The 17,474-nt window shown below is 36.1% G+C and overlaps 1 protein-coding gene across 2 annotated transcripts in view; it reads left to right on the forward strand.

Moving 5' to 3' along the window:
• The window catches only part of SP555 (SPRY domain-containing SOCS box protein SP555), a 72,725-nt gene that overhangs the window by 36,057 nt on the left and 19,194 nt on the right, over nucleotides 1–17,474 (forward strand). The window contains exon 1 of one of the 2 annotated variants that reach the window (XM_081757437.1): nucleotides 7,731–7,958. The exons of the other annotated variant lie outside the window; for it this stretch is intronic. The gene's annotated coding sequence lies outside the window, so the exon portion shown is untranslated. Of the gene's footprint in view, nucleotides 1–7,730; nucleotides 7,959–17,474 lie in introns of those variants that run through there. 2 annotated transcript variants of the gene reach the window in all.

Here is a 17,474-nt window from a genome sequence, read left to right on the forward strand (position 1 = left end):
TCCCAAGGATACTATACAAACTTCAAAAATTTCCTGACACGTCCCTAATTATCGTAGGATGATGATACATACGTAGTTCTCTTTAGAATAGAGTAGGCTTTTAGATGGTATCACCAGCATGTCCCTAGGACGTTCCTAATGAGGTTACAAGTGAGGAAAATAGGGATTTTTGGAGAAAAAGCCCTTTTCCCCCGTTTTGGAACCCTCTGGCGCGGCCCTGGGTTAACATAGAGATCTGGAAATCACTTCAAAATGTTACTTATGGTACTAATTACGTGTGCCAAATACCAATCTCCTATCTTCAATACTAAGGGCGGGAAAAATATTTTCCTCTTCTGCGAATATTTCCGAAATTTCCCAAGGATACTATACAAACTTCAAAAATTTCCTGACACGTCCCTAATTATCGTAGGATGATGATAAATACGTCGTTCTCTTCAGAATCGAGTAGGCTTTCAGAAAGTACCACTCAAATGTCCCTATCATGTAGACGAGTGGAGCAAGAATCGCAAAAGTGGGATTTTTGGTCAAAAATATCCCTTTTTTACCATTTTGTTCCTCTGAATCCCCCTTATATGTTGACGAAGAGATCCGAAAAAATTCTCATAAAAACTAATGGGTCCACTGATTGTTTATGGAAAATATTAGGATTCTAGGATTAAAGAGAAGTTCACCAAAAAATGTTGAAGTTATACCTCCCTAAAAAAAAGGGAATTTGTAAATTGATGACGTCATACCCCCCTATGTTCTGACGCTCGGAAACATATAGACCCTTCCAAGGCTTTCTTGAATGCCTCCTCTCTTGGAAAATTAAAAAAAAAAAAAAACGGAACTAAATAGCATTCTTGGTACTCTTTTAATCGAATCTTTAAGACACTACAATATCGGTCGAAAACGACCGAAAAAACTTAAAAGGGTTAATAAATTTGCAAAACAAATAAACAGAAAGGATAATATTAATCAAATAATCATAGTAAGGAATAATGGGGCTTGTTTTGCAAAAGTTATATTGAAACTGGAAATTAATGAACAACTTATTTTTAATTCCACGCATGCTATTATATATGTTATTACTCTTAGAATGACAGTGAATACTACAAGCATATGCTACGACATTTAAAGAAATACTTTTGCACCTTCCCGAAACATGTTCGTTGCCATTAAGTACAGTTTTCACTTTCTTGGAATATATCAAAATTCAGCAATACTTAGTGACTCCACATTTCAGTTATACAAAATAATTCTAAAATCTAGAATTATGCTAAATTTAATAAATTGAATTGTATATACAAAACTGTATATGTACACCCCTAAACTCCTATATTATACTGCAAAATTCCTTACTGAGCTCCTTCGTGGCTAAGCGGTTAGCGTAAACGCCTTTGACGTGGGAGACCGGGGCTCGATTCCCCGGGGAGCTCACGTGGTTCGGACTCCACGTTGATAATTAAGTTTCACATAACTTCGCTGCTGAACAGGATGTTAAACTAAAAAAAATTAAATCAAAATATTCCTTATTATTAGAAAGAACAAAATACATTTTAGGAACTGTCGATTTTTGTGCAATTAAAGAATAACTTGTGAAGGACTTCTTTTCTTGCGAAATGTTATCTCAATTAGTTCCAGAGCAGCTGACTTACATATCGAGCACTTGCAAGAAGAAATTAAAGTACAGTAGAGCGTCGATTATCCGAACGTCGGTCAACCGAACGACCGCTTAACCGAACTGTGTACTCGCTCGCACCTGTTACTCTCCCACCCTACCGTCCATCATCCCCCTCACTTCCAAACCAAGTTTCCCACAGTAGTCGCCGCACTGAACCACCGCTGGCGGAACATTGCTTCTAATGGGACCTTCATAAGGCGCTGCTGACCGGCCAAGCCGCCAGTCGCTGTGTTTCAACAATCAGCACACTTCTGTCGGTTTGACACTGGCTGTAGAAGTACAGTCCAGTACAGTGCAGTACAGTACAGTACAGTTCGATTATCCGAACAAACCAGTTTTCCGAACACCCATGTCCCCCAATTACTTCGGATAATCGACGCTCTACTGTACGCTCTAATTGTGGCGCTCCAATAGGTTAATTTTTGGTCCATTTTTAGTAGCAGTTCAAACGCAATTCCTGTAGCTTTCTTAACTCCACGGGAAGACAACCAATACGTACTTATGGAACGACAAATATTTTATGGCACCATTTTTATTCTATGAACCAATAATACATACAAAACTTTATATTTCCAAATGAAACTATATACATTAATGGGTAATTTCAAAAAAGTGGGGGGCAACTGCCCCCCTTTGCCCCCCTAATCGCCGCCCATGTCTGTTGGTATATCATATCTGGGATAAAACCCAATAGTAGTAACCCATATATCACTTTCTAGCAATAGACTTAGTCTCAAATAGCCTCACTACTGCCTATACAATTAAACTCTATTAAATTAACTCCAGTACTATACAGTAGTTTATTTTCTTCCTTTGAATCAGAATTGATCAATACCTCCTAACGGATAACACAACACATAGCAGCTCGAAAGTATTAAATCGGACCGAAATTGAAATTTTACAATACCTCATTTATTGTCCAATACATTCTGCTTTGACTGTCATTTTAAAAACAGAATATAACTTTCATGATCTTAACAAATAGGGTAAATTATTACTACAATATATTTTGTTTCTAATTGATCAAATGCTTTATTAGCGTTTCATATATACGTATTTAATTTACACTTTGTAACACGGACTTCCTGAACCTTGTGGTGGGAGCTAAGACACCCACCTTTGTTATGTGTGGTCTTGGGTTGAAATCAACAAAGAAGTTAGATTCAAAGTCCGATATTTCGCATAGTTCGCGTCTCAATTTAAGTACATTCTGTTTCTTATACGAGATCGTAAAGTCGTAATGCATTACTATGCATAGCCGTAACTAGGCAGGAGCAACTGAGACAGTGTCCCGGGGTCCTCACCTATAAGAGCGTCGAAAAACCCAGTCAGGCTTACAAAATTTCTACTCTGAGAAATATGGAAAGGATAATACGTAAGAAATTGAAGAATTTAGTGCTATAATTTAAATAAATTGTCATGAATACTGCAGATCTATCTCTTTGTACGCTAGGGAAAATGTCGACCCTCGGTGGCGACGAAATCAGCTTTGGGGGTCCATAGAGTTATTGTTACTCATCTAAGTAGGACAAAGCAATAATTTGTTTCCTTTTTCAAATATCTTGTTTTACTCTTCGTACTACTCTTCGCAGTAGTTTATGTGAAGTATATTTATTTATTTTTATTTAATTTAATTTATGTTTTGCTCTCATTTCAATGATGTCACGCAGAGACGTAAGCAGACTACAGCAGAGCCGTAAGCAGCACGCTTAACTACAATTCGCGTGGTTCCAAGTTCGATTCCCGGTGTGGGTACAGTTGAACGACCAAAGTGGTTCAACTATAATCAGTAGCTCCACGTCTCCTTTAGCCGCCCTAGCATAACCGTGGGACGTTAAACTAAAACAAGTTAACCCAAAAATCAACACAATGCGTATTACTAACTGTAAGTCTTTGAATAATTGCATATACACTGAAGAAAAAACCCAAGTCCAGATTTTGGGATAAAACGAGGATAATATGCTTTTTGTTGGGAACACTATGACAAGACAGTGGTGTCAGTCTTAATACTGGGTGAAACACCCTCATTTCTATGGCGACATAGTCAGTAAGTGAGAGCGATGCTTACTGTTCTCACAGGAGTAATTGATGCTCTCACTTACTGACGTACGTAGCCACATGAAATAAGCGTGTTGCACCCAGTATTACAAATGACGCCTGTATATATATAAAACAAAATCGACGATTGGGAGGTGATTCCTAACACCAAGATAAGACAAAATGCTTCCTTTCGGAGTTACACGCTGCCAAAAACATGAAATAAAATGAATGTTAATGTTCCACAGCTCCAGTGGCGGAGCCAAGGGAAAGTCAGGGAGGCCAGGCCCCCTTGCTCAAAATCTTGGCCCCCTAGTGCCCCCCACACAGTAATATAGCTATAGGTTTACAAACGCTAAGTGAGTCGTAGCCACAAGTGAAACTTCTACCAAAACATCTCTCCACAACAGAGTTATCAACTGCAGAATACCGTATGTTGCAATAGTCTGCGTTCCGAAATGAAATGAAATCAAGATTTACGTCCCATGGATATGCCAACTAGGCTAATGGTGACGGTGAAGACGAGAGATGAATGAAATGGTGGAATGAAAAAGTGAGAGGAAACGGGAGAACCCCAAGAAAACCCACGCACGCGGTGGTTGTCCACCACAAAGTTCACTTGACGCGTGCTGTGATCGGACCAAAGGTGGACGCTCTACTAGTTTATGTTCGTAGTACAGCAAGATCTAATTCACCGAAATTTGTGGGATGCATGCATTGATCTCACCACCTGAACTACCTTTTAACCCCTGTATCTTATTGACGTAGTTATCTCTTTTGTTTTCGACAAAGAGCCAGAAAGAAAAGCAAAATCAGTCGGCATTCTCATTCGCTTCAATGCTGAAATTTATACTAAAATATGAGACACTTACTTACAAATAGCATACACTTTAGTAAACCATTACACTTCTGTTGGACGAAAGAAGTGTTCGTACATTACCTATTACAATTCGTACAGTAAGTTGTTAATTCTCATTGACTATGGTGACATAGAACAAATGCATAGTAATCATTAAATAATTTGGTACTACTACTACTACTACTACTACTACTACTACTACTACTACTACTACTACTACTACTAATAATAATAATAATAATAATAATTGTTATTATTATTATTATTATTATTATTATTATTATTATTATTATTATTATTATTACAGTTTATCTACATAATAATATAAATAACTATTAATATTATTATGCGGTATTAAAACAAATCTGGAACTTGTGATATTTATTCACTTCCATCATTCCATCAGGCAAACTGGTCCCATGTGTGCAAGAAGGAATGTTTCGAACTGGTAAAATTTGAGATGACTACTGCCTATAACCTTGAGCTTCGCCTGTCCAATTCTATTATAGCAGTCAACCTCCGCCGTCACGTCTAAGTGGAGTAGTCACCTAACCCTTGCTCATGTTCGGCAGCAATCACGAGCACTAGGTTTACTCACAAAGGATGTCGCGGCATGTTCTGCGAACAGCTTGTTGTTTACAGTTTCCATTCAACTTTCAGAAGTAATGTTCCACTGTATAAATATGATAAACAGACTTGTTTCCTAGTTCGCTTCGATTTTCTTAACGACTACTAAAAAATAAGTAGTTATCGTATTTCTGCTTTTTTTTTTAAATAGTGCTTTTGGATAGGATAGGCCTAATGGATAGAATAAGATATGCATATTCAATGATTTTTAAATTATTCAGTACGTTTTAGCTTGTGATTGAACCTTACAAGTTTCGTGAGTATATGAATCAAGTTTTCCCATTCATTGAAGATGCTCCCCTCAAAATTTTCGTGGTTCCTTCACTGGCCCCCTTGGAAAACATTCTAGCTATGCTACTGCATAGCTCCAATACTATGGGATCTACCGTAGTCGGGTCAAGACTTCAACTAAGAACTAGTATGTTCCCTATCCAAATATCCATGTATCAGTATCTTGCGGTACTTCTGCAACTGCTTTTACAGAGGTAGTTGGTGAGTACTTAAAATTATATGCCCTTAGACAAACTCCTTCTATGAAAATTGTTGTGTGAGTACCGCAGGATTCTGAAACATGTATTTTTGGATAGGTCACATAATTGTTCCTAAGTAAAGTCTTGATCCGACTACCGTAGATCCTATAGTATTGGAGCTAGGGACCATTAAAGTTCATTTTTTCATGTTTCCGGCAGCCTATAATTCCAAAAGGAAGCATTTGTGCACCCAGGTTGGTCTATACTTTTTGTCTTATCTTGGTGTCAGGAATCACCTCCCAAACGTTGTTGATATATATATATATATATATATATATATATATATATATATATATATATATATATATATATAGGTAGGTAGGTAGATAGATAGATAGATATAGATAGAGAGAGAGAGAGAGACAGACAGAGAAGGCTACATCAGCAGTGGATTTTGTTTCGGGAGAGGTTTGAGAAACGGGTAAGAAACATTTGTGCTGTACGTGCAGTGCGAAAAATAGTCACAAATTTATTTCGGGAGGGGCTTGAGCCTGATAGGCACCCCCTAAATACAGGACTGTACATCAGTCAACCGTTCCCATATTATCTAACACTGCGACGAAAGAAATTTTGAGTGAAGACAATTTTAATTTTTATCAATATTCGAGACGAGACCGAGACTTTCGAGACTGACCTAAGTCTCGTCTCGGTCTCGTCTCGATTTATAGAGGCCTGTCTCGGTCTCGGTCTCGTCTCGGTTATATAAAATCCGTCTCGGTCTCGGTCTCGTCTCGGTATATAAAAGCCCGTCTCGGTCTCGGTCTCGTCTCGATAATTCGAGACGAGACCGAGACGAGACCGAGACTAGTCTCGGTCTCGGTACCATCCCTAATTATAAATACGAAACTTATAATGAGTAAAATAAAATGTTACTAAATGGACAAGAAAGTTTTATTTTCGTTTTATTGTTCTTATTTACTGCTCTTTTGACATGAAATTTGCCACATACATGCCTTTGCCGATTATACACATACTAACATTATAAGAAATACCGGGCGAATTCGTTATCAAATTATATTCTTACAACAACATATTTATAGACATGCGACAATAATTTTGGACATGAGTGTACCTCACGTAATGGTCTCAGGCTCCTTCCTTTCTTCCTTCCCAATTCCCTGGGTAGTGTGATCATCGAATAACATTATCCCTCATATGTGACAGACTAACATAATCATAGATGCCGAAAGCCAGAAATATAAGTCTAATCCTAATCCTAATGGGCGAAACTTGCTAAAGCACGAAAGTATAAACCATAAATAATAATAATAATAATAATAATAATAATAATAATAATAATAATAATAATAATAAATCGTCGAAGTCCTTTATTCTGTGCGTTACGCTAATGCTAATAATGAACGGTCACGCTAATAGATGTCGCTACTTGAGCTATTGGTTTCCTACTTGCGACAACTAGACTACGTGTTATAGTTTGTTTACTCAGCTATTTTGTTTCATGCTTATGATTTTGAATTTGTAAAAAACATTTATTATAACTTTGGTTCCAAAAATAAGTGTATGTTTTCCATTTTATTCAAATGTTAAATTCTGCAGGGAATTTGCCGATTTAAAACTATTATTATTATTATTATTATTATTATTATTATTATTATTATTATTATTATTATTATTATTATTATTAATGTTTTATTTCTAATTTTGTAAAGTATACCTCTAATATAAAGTAAACTTGAAAATTGTGAATATAATAATTCTATGTTTAAATTTGTTGCTGTATTTTGTATGACTCATCTTAAACAATATCATCGTGTTTTGTTATTATTTATATATATGAGGATGTAATATATGTGGGTTTCACGTCAAATTAACCACATTTCTTGGAAAATTCCTCTCTCCGGGGGAGATGTGGGAAGTCTCGAAAGCCGAAATTGATCGCAATATTGAATGAAGCGGGCGAAAGGGAGGGGGGAGGTGTAGGAAGCATGGGCGTTCATTCGTCTCCTTTCTCTAGTGAGTCTCCCTTCCCTTCCCATGCCTCATCCGCGGCCTGACTCATTCGTGTCGCAGCAGAGCAGGAGCAGAAGCAGAGAGATGGCGGATAGTATCGACCTGGGTTCACTTGCGATCAAGTGCAAAGTAAGGTTGTTCACCCACCCAGTGCATCAAGCCAGATGATAGTGAGTTCTTGGACGGTTTACAACCCGCCACCACTGCAGGCGAAGAACGGAGTTAGAAATGAATGCACATTCAAATGGCGATTCATTCAGACAACCATGTAAGTACTCAAAAAAGACATATCTTTGACGCAACTTAAAAATAGTTTCTCTATTCATATTTTACTAAACAATATTAAATTTCCACATTTTCTCGACATTAAGACTGAAATTTTTAATTGGGGTTCTCATTTTAGCAACAAACTAACCTTTTAATAATATTAAATAACAGTTTTGAATGGAAATTTGTAGCAGCATAAGTTTACGTTTGTAGTTCACATATGACAGCTGTGTACTTTTCCTCTCTCATAGTACGCTGCATATCTTTTAACTGTTACAACAGCCACATATCACAAATGTCGCCACGCCCCTTCACTGCATTATACATAGTCTTCTTGTCCAAGACTGTTGTAGCTGAGCACATGTTTTACAACGACAACACGTGATGTGGGGATCAAGTTTTTTTTTCCTTTAATTGTTTATTCCAATGTACGTCACTCTTATTTTTTAAAAAAAAAAAAAAAACTTTTCTTTAGCTCTTGTTTAGGGATAAAAATAGATTATTTAGTTAACGTATATATTATATTTAAATTGGAATTCTATTAATGTGTGAATTTTCTAGCTAATATTTTATTCTCTCCATTTTCTCACATTAAATATTTCTAACAAAATTTGTTGCTATAGCAAAGCAATGAATAGCAGTAGGGCCTAATAACATTATTATTATCTGATAAATCAAACCAACAGACTGTACTGGCAACTCTTTCATATCATATCTTATATGTAAATTGAATATATATATATATATATATATATATATATATATATATATATATATATATATATATATATATGAAGATATTGTAGATATCTTAATAAGAAAGAAAACAGATACGTATAAAGACAAATAATTTGACGTACTAGTTTATTATTATTATTATTATTATTATTATTATTATTATTATTATTATTATTATTATTATTTAATGCAGAATTGTCAAGATGCAATGAGTTTTGACAAGTATTAAATACTTGCACTCTGCTGCCTGTTAATTGTCAATACAGAAATTAATAACATGCAGATGATCCTATTAAGTATTAAGAGGCAGAATCATAGCACATTATGTGTGTATAATGAAGGATCATTCCTATTTTTGGAATACCATCTTGGAGGCACGGTGGGTCAATGGTAGATTCTTATATCTGGTGCGTGGGTCCCTGGTTCGATTCCTGGCGAAGTAGTTTGTGGTGGACAACATCGTGTCCGTGGGTTTTCCCAGGATACCCCATTTCCTCCCACAGCTTCATTCCACCAATTATTCCATCATCATTCACTTGCTCGGCCGTCTCCCTTAGACTAAAAGGCATAATCGTGGGACGTTAAATTTCTCCCCGATTTCATTTTTTTCGAGTACTATTATGCAAATATTAATCTTGATACTAAAAGTTGTTATTTAGCCTCAAGGGCTTGGGAATAAAGTCAGTATTCTATAGCAAAATTCACTGTTCTAAGTACATCACAAAATGTAGTTAAATATTTTATTGCTTCACTATGTATCTCTAGCGAAAAGAATAACTGCGGAAATGTGGTCATATCTCATTTGTAAAAATATGGTCACCGAACTTTTAATACTCTAATGGATCTGAAAGTAACGATCTGATTTCATTGCACTCATGTATGAGGTTATATGATCTTGTTAAACGTATGCGATAAATTCAAGCTCATATTCAGCGTTCTCCATTCTCTGCAAGATATTGTGTGCAAAAATCAACAAGAATAATAGCGTATACGACGCAGTATATAATTACATATGTCATTTTTTGGAGAGATAAACTGGCCTTTGCATTACTTTAAATATACGTAAACATTTTGGACCTAGATCACCTCCAGGACAGAATCCTCACGTGTTAAACATAATTCAAAGAAAAACAATGAAATGTTTGAGGAAGTGGGTTGATGGCGGACAACTGGAGAATGTTTTTCATTAAGATAATGTATCGTTCGTAAGTTCTTTCTTTAGTTTCATACTTTTCAAGTTTCATCGTTTCAAGTCACCTTTCTATGGCAAAAAAAAGAACAAAAAAATTTTGCTTTTGCTCTGAAGCTTCTCTGAAATACAAGTACATGAACTGACAACACATAGTAGATTCAGTATAAATTATTCTTCGCAGACTAATAAACTATTAGCATTAATTATAGTTATTTCACTGTATGAACTGTCCTCCAACCACGTAGCACTACCGTTTAAAACAGAAGACAACGCGTTGTCGTTGGCTGCTGATGACTTATCGTACTTGAAAGCACTGAATGCTGTCAATAACCAAAACCCGTACAACCGTAACTGATTGAGATAGTTCAGAGATTGCAACACAGCATTAGCTCCACGTGCTTCCAGGTCAGCGAGGGTAAACAAGTGGATTGGGCCAAGCCGAGAGTAATAGCGGCGAAAGAAGTCACTTTTTTTTTTTTTTAATAGCATTATCAAAAGCTGTAGTAGCTAGGGTAAATGGATACAATAACGCTACTTTTTTATTCCATCAAATAATTCACAAATCAAGAGGGAAATAATATGAATATTACATATTTTCAGTAGTGTAGCCTTAATAATTTCAAAGAAAGTAAGATTATTAAGCTACGAACAAAAGTAAAGGTGCTCAGTAAAAGACAGATTATGGTTACAAGATTCATGAAACCAACCTTTGCATGTGTCACATTCCATACCCTTACAAGAAATGTATATTTTTATTTCCCTTGGAATTATTAATTTTCTTCTTCACTCATTCGCAGTTTTGAGACGCGATCTTTTACTATGATATGATCTGCGAACAGGGTTCTGTTCACGAGAACTACATTACGTTTTCTCAATTTTATCCTTCCAAGTTGAGTTCCTACAAAGAGCTGAATTGGAAGTACTAGTAAAGTACTTGCTGAAGATTTTCTTGAGATTGTATTATGGAAAATTTTATATCATGTTGAGTACTGGAGATTTACATTTTGAGTTTGTTAGTGTGTGTTTGTCTTCAATGCAAATCCAGTAGTTGTTTTCAGATGAAATTCTAAAGGTATTTGTGGAGAAAACGCAAAAGGATGTTATCATTATATACACAAAAATGAATGTATGTGTGTATGTGTACATGTTCCAGCATAACTCTGGAACGCCTGGAGGAATTTGAACCAAACTTGGTACACATATTACTTTACGGGCGGGAAATAATACTATTGGGGTAAGACTCCTTAGCACACCTAGCGAGAAGGAGAAGCGGAGATCTATAAAAATTACAGAAAATGATCGATATTAGTGACGAATCCATAATTTTCGGTATCCATGAGCTGATTGGTGATAGTTCAGATTCCCTTTAAGTCCAAGTTTAGCCCCCCTTGGGAATAAGACTCTCTAGCACACCCAGGGAATACGAGGTGTGACATTTAAATATGATCGAAAACGACCGATATGAATGTCGAATTCGTAGTTTTTGGGATTGCTGAGATTAACAGTGATACTTCTGATGCTGTTTAAATCCAAATTCAGCCCTCCTTAGTATTAGTTTTCAACGCCACTAAGCAAATTGGTGGCAGTCCTGATATCGCTTAAGTCCGACTTCAGCCTCAGTGGGAGCAAGACCCCTGAACATTTCTAAGGGGAGTGGAAGGGGGCAGACATAAAATTAATAAGAAACGACCGAAATTAATGTCGAATTCATAGCTTTCGGAATCTGTTATATAAAGAATGATACTCCAGATGTCATTTAAAATCAAGCTCACCCCATTAGCACCCTGGGGTGAAATTGTGACATGTAAAAATAATTGAAAATGACCGATATTAGTGTTGAGTCCATAGTTTTCGGGGCCGCTGAAATAAATAGTGAAGCTCCGAATGCCGTTTAAGTCCAAGTTTATTCACATTTGAAGAGGGTGGGATGGGGGAGGTGAAAACCAAAATGTCAAAAATGACTGAGATTTCTGTCGAATTCACAGTTTTCCGGGTCGGGAAAACGTTTGACCCATTTGAAATGACTTTTGGTCATTTGTACCCACTTCATGTTGGGAAAATGAAATGAAATCTTTGAGTTTTACGTCCCACGGTTATGCAGGGTAAGCTAAAGGAGATGGTGATGATGAACAATGAATGAAATGGTGGAAGGAAGAAAGTGGGGAGAAACGGGAGAACCCCGAGGAAACCCACGCACACAGTGTTTGTCCATCACAAAGTTCACTTGGCAGGAGCAGGGTTTGAACACGGAATCCCATGCACCAGAGGTGAACACTCTACCACTGAGCCACCGCGGCCCTAAAGAGAAATGAATGAAATGGTGGAATGAAGAAAGTGGGAAGAAACGGGAGAACCCGAGGAAACTCACGCACACCGTGTTTGTTCACCACAAACTTCACTTGGTTCGACCATCAGAGGTGAACGCTCTACCACTGAGCCACCGCGGCCCCGCACTTCATGTTGGGTTTTTCAATCATATCAATTTGATCAAAGACGTATTCTGTGAGAGTAGGGTGTTTTAATATTTATATCAAAAGTACCTCTGTATTTTTATCATTACACTTTCATTGAAATAAATGTTCTACGGAGAAACGGGATTCAAATATTTTCCATAAACTTATTCTCCCCGTGCGAAGAACGGACATTTTAGCTAGCAAATAAATGTCAGTAAACTGAACGACAGAAATAATTATTAGATTCTGTGCTATAGCTAGCTTCTTTAAATAGTCGAATTAACTGAAGTTTTCATATGCGCTGTCCAGGCTACTGCCGCCCATGATTGTGAATGGCTCCGTTCCATTAAGTTCTGAGAGCCATAAAATTATTTTATCCAGTGTTTGTGGTTCATGTTTGCAATACACAGACAAATACAATTCTGTCACTTCAAGAACAACCGGAGAAAGTTATTTTTATGACCACCATAAATCAATAGTGATACTCCACCTAAATTCTGTTTGATAAAGTGACAAAAATACAGCAAACCTCAATAAACCACAATCGATGGGTCTAGTAACGTGGATTTTTGCGGAAAGAAGGCGAACGAAAACGTATTCTTAACGACACTGATGTTTGCATAAAATGTAAATTTGTATATTATTATATGTTGAAAGTTATTATGAGAGAGAAATAACATGAAATTAGTTTACCCTTCGCGGTAAACGTTGTTGTAGACATTCACTCAACATCAGATCAGAAAGACTCATGCAAAGGTTGTATTGTAAATTAAACTTCTTATAAATCATTATCTCTTTTTATTTAAAAAAAATCAGCGGTTAGCGTACGCGTCTTTTGCGTGGGAGACCCGGGTTCGATTCCCGGCTGGAGCTCATGTGATTCGGATTCCTCGTTAACCTTTAGATTCACGTCCCATATAGCCTCTCTGCTGAAAAGAACACTAAAGTGAAAATGAAATCTCAGATTCTTCAGTCTGAAACACTAATGCCATTTCAGAGTTTGCTTCGGAGGATTAAGGTTCGATCGAGTGAGATACCTGTCATCATCTGTCGAGCGGATCTACTGTGTCCAGTATCTCTTAGGTCAGTCCAACAACTTCGTTCACAAAATAGCGGACGGTCATAATATTTGGCTTTTCACTATATATATATATATATATATATATATATATATATATATATATATATATATATAAAGGGCTTCTTGTATTCATTAAATTGTGTATAAGATAAATAAACAACTAAGTAATGATTTGAGTTCAGTGTTCTTTTCAGCAGCGAGGTCATATGAGACGAGGACATACACGTTAACGAATCAGAACCATATGAGCTCTCGCTGGGGATCGAACGCGGGTCGCCCACGCAAAAGGTTAACCGCTTAGCCACAAGGGAGCTCATAACTAGGTAATGCTGAACCCACTTTGGTAATTGATTTAAATGAGTATAGGGTCTATTGTTAATTCTACCGAATAAGATAGCTCTACAAACCAAGAGACTTCGTTGGCATACCGACGAAAATATCTTCAATGAGTCACATAAGCAACCCAATTCTCGAAGAGATCTAACGTCTAAAAAGCCAATCCAGTAAGACATTGGCGATAACTGAGTACGATGGTTTCATTGGTTGTCTTGAAGCTCGACTTTATCAGCACAGATTTACGTAGGGTCATAATCAACCGACAGTTAAATAAAGCACAGCATGCGAAAGATTAATTCATGCCTTTAGATTTAATACGTTACTACTGGATTATAAACACTGTACATATTTGGAAAGAATTAATTCGGTTACTGTCATTCTCTTTCTAGTATCTCCTAAATATTTGTTTTTTCAATGATGCTATTTTTTACAGACGATGAAGGATCTTTGACTGATGAAAACATTAAGGTTTAGAAATCACTAAAGTAGTGTTTTTTAATCAAATTTTTGAGCTACATTAATTTGACGGATGCAATTTTATTTTGCCTTTAACCGCCGTTACTCATCCATTCTTTTCGAAATTAGAGCTTTTAAAAGGATCACTGTCAAGATTTTGATGAAGATTTTCTCTCTTTAATCCAAATTTATTAGATCCTTTTCATCTCGTTTCGTATAACCAATCATCCTACAAATTTATGTTATTTACTAACACTTGTACTATACATTGTAAGTTTTTTCTGCATGTATATACTTGTAGTTTCCTGCATTATATTTAACTTAGTTCAAACACTTGCAAAATTCTCTTGCTATGGATAGAGCCTGAAAGGGCAGTCGTCTTTTGTTCAACATTTAAAAAAAAATCAAATTACCATATGTAAATATGTAGTATTAACAAATAAAAATAATATTCCTCTTCTCAGCTCCAATGTTACGCTCTCAGTCTTGGTTGGAAATGGTCACATGAAATATACAGTATAAATGATTGAGAAATAGTGCTGGAAGTGGGGAATAGGCCTATGTATGCAGGAATATGGCATATCTCTCTATAGTTGAATTCTCGTAAAATTCCCACAACATGATATTACTTGTATAATCACAGCCTTAGTCCCAAAGGATGTAAGAACGATATGCGATAGCTTGAAAAGGGCGAACGCTTCAGAATGTCTTTTGTTATAAAAGATGTGGGGGAGGCGCTATTTGATAGCTGATTGTATTTTTAAAAATTTTTTTTTTTTTAAGTTTACGTTTATTCTTGGTTATCTCTGTTTTCATATGTTGGTTGGCCATGAAATAGCCTATTTCAGGCACACAAAAGCAAAGATCTGAGCACAGAAAACAGTTCTTATCAACAACAAAAACCCATGCAACATTCAATTCAAAATTTGCATGGCCAGAGAAAATAAAAGAGCGTAGGGGTCTATGTGTGTTATTGATTAGATAATTGTGCCTTTGCTTTATCAGCTCTTTTCTTTTTAGACTCACAAGCCAGAGTTTACACTACCCCCAATGGTGTTATTCTAATTTTTTAATAATCGACTCTGCAGACATTTTTTTTTTTTTACTGGATACTAAAAGTGACAAGTAGACCTACATAGCATCCCAATACAAGGTAATGTGTCAAAATTAGGTAGCACTGCAAAAATCTTGGAAACGAATTATTTAAGATAGATGGTTGTCAAAAAGTATTGGAAACACGTTAATCCACCAATGGATCGACATTTGTTGATAATGATCTGTGTGCGTTTCAAATATAAATGACCCTCACCAGTACACTTATGTGAATTCCGTTCTCATTCTAAATATATGAGCATTTAAGATTAACAAAATAAACGTTTACTAGCTGAACCTGCGATCTCTACACAGTGCAGCGCGTTATTCACATCTGAGCATGAATCTCCTTGTCATTCCTCACAACATCTGCACATGTCCCTTTACAGACACAAGTGAAGGATGTCTTGATAAAAATCGGCAAGGGATCATAAACGGGGGATTTTTTCGATTATTTTTTTCAATATCTTACACCGTTTGCAAGATTTGAACCTATTTCCGGTTAGAGTTTCTAATTCATGTATGACCAGTGTTTTCTTTCTTCTTGCACGCAGTATGTAATAAGCAAATAAGCAAATATATTACACACACACAATTAATTATAATGTCAGTGATATATGGTGCTCATTGGGGAAACACTCCAAACAATAAAGATTCATCTTAGACTGGAGAAATGGTTATCCTTTATTTTTCATTATTATTTGGCCATGAAACAAACGCCGGAGAAATATACTAATCCCGTATACAAATGCATGGTGTTGGAATGTATAACTCATAGGATATGATGCTCCACTTTTTAAAATTTCAATACTTCCAGTGTACCCTTAAAAATGTAACAAAGAAATTGCGGCATTTTTTAAATATTCAATTAGAACTGAACAATCTACACAAAATTTGAAATCGATCAGTGAAAACGGCATCTTTCTAGAGCTTGTAGTTTCCGAGATATCGTTGTCAAAAAAATTTAACACAAACATATAAATCTTTTCTTGACCACAAACAATATAAACTTAGCATTGTGATATATAGATACCTTATTCTGAGAGATTATGTGTGTAACCCTGTAGCTGTAAGAATTTATAAAAGTAAAGATAGTTAAACTAAAATTTGTTGTCCTGGGTAGAACTGTGTAAATGTTCAACGAACTCGAAATATTTTAACCGAACCGACTGAATAACACCACTGATTACCCCACGTTCACGATATCATTCAGAATAAATAACTAACTTTGTAGTTTGTACCGTTACAAAAGCTAATTAAATCAGAATCAACAAAGATTGTGCACGGCAAGCGAAACAACGCAATATATCCAGTATGCTTTTATATTAAAGGACACAGTAAAGATTTTTATATAACAGCGACAGAAGAGAGACCAGCAAATGACACGTAATGAGCGAGAATTTTAACAAATTAAATTGTTACTGTAATAATTCAGTAAAAAGGAAACGGATAGTTTATATATATATATAAAAAAAATCAATAACACTGAACTACAATATAAAACTGAGAGGACACTCAAGAGTCTAAGAGTCCAAAATAAAGTGAAAAAGCGCCGAAACACCAAGAAAAAGAAGAAGAAGAAGGAGGAGGAGAAGAAGAAGAGACACACCTTCTTGATTACATTCATGTTTGAGTGAGGCTTATCCGTTCCTGAAAGTACTGTACTTACTTCGAGTACTCGTCACACGACCTTGCAAAATATTCTAGCGACGCCACTGGGAAAGACGCTAATAGTACTACGTGTTATAGATAATAACATATATTAGTAGGGCAAACAGAAACAACAGGAAATTAGAAATGTGCATCTCTGTTCCATAAGTCACGAGATGTTTATTCACGCGAATGATTCATGGTGAACATACGCTGACGATAGTTTCTTTCTTTCGCCCCTTTTTTTTTTCTAATGCACGGAAAGAATAATTTGGATCCCCCTGCGATATTGTATACAAACAACTTCCCCTCAGCTCTTGAATTTTTCCCCCTTCCTTCATTACTGCTGTGTTTCATCCCTAACTAGCGATAGCTTTCTGAGTCATTGCACTGTAAAAGTCATTGCATCTATCGATCCATTTTCCACTCATGTTGCGTGATTTGGGTTTAGGGACCAATGAAGAATTTGCGCTTACGTGTTCAACACTCATGAGGAGGAAGGAACTCGAATCACCACAG

This window comes from Thermobia domestica, chromosome 1 (genome assembly GCF_964235325.1).
Source record: "Thermobia domestica chromosome 1, izTheDome1.hap1.1, whole genome shotgun sequence".
NCBI lineage: Eukaryota > Metazoa > Arthropoda > Insecta > Zygentoma > Lepismatidae > Thermobia > Thermobia domestica.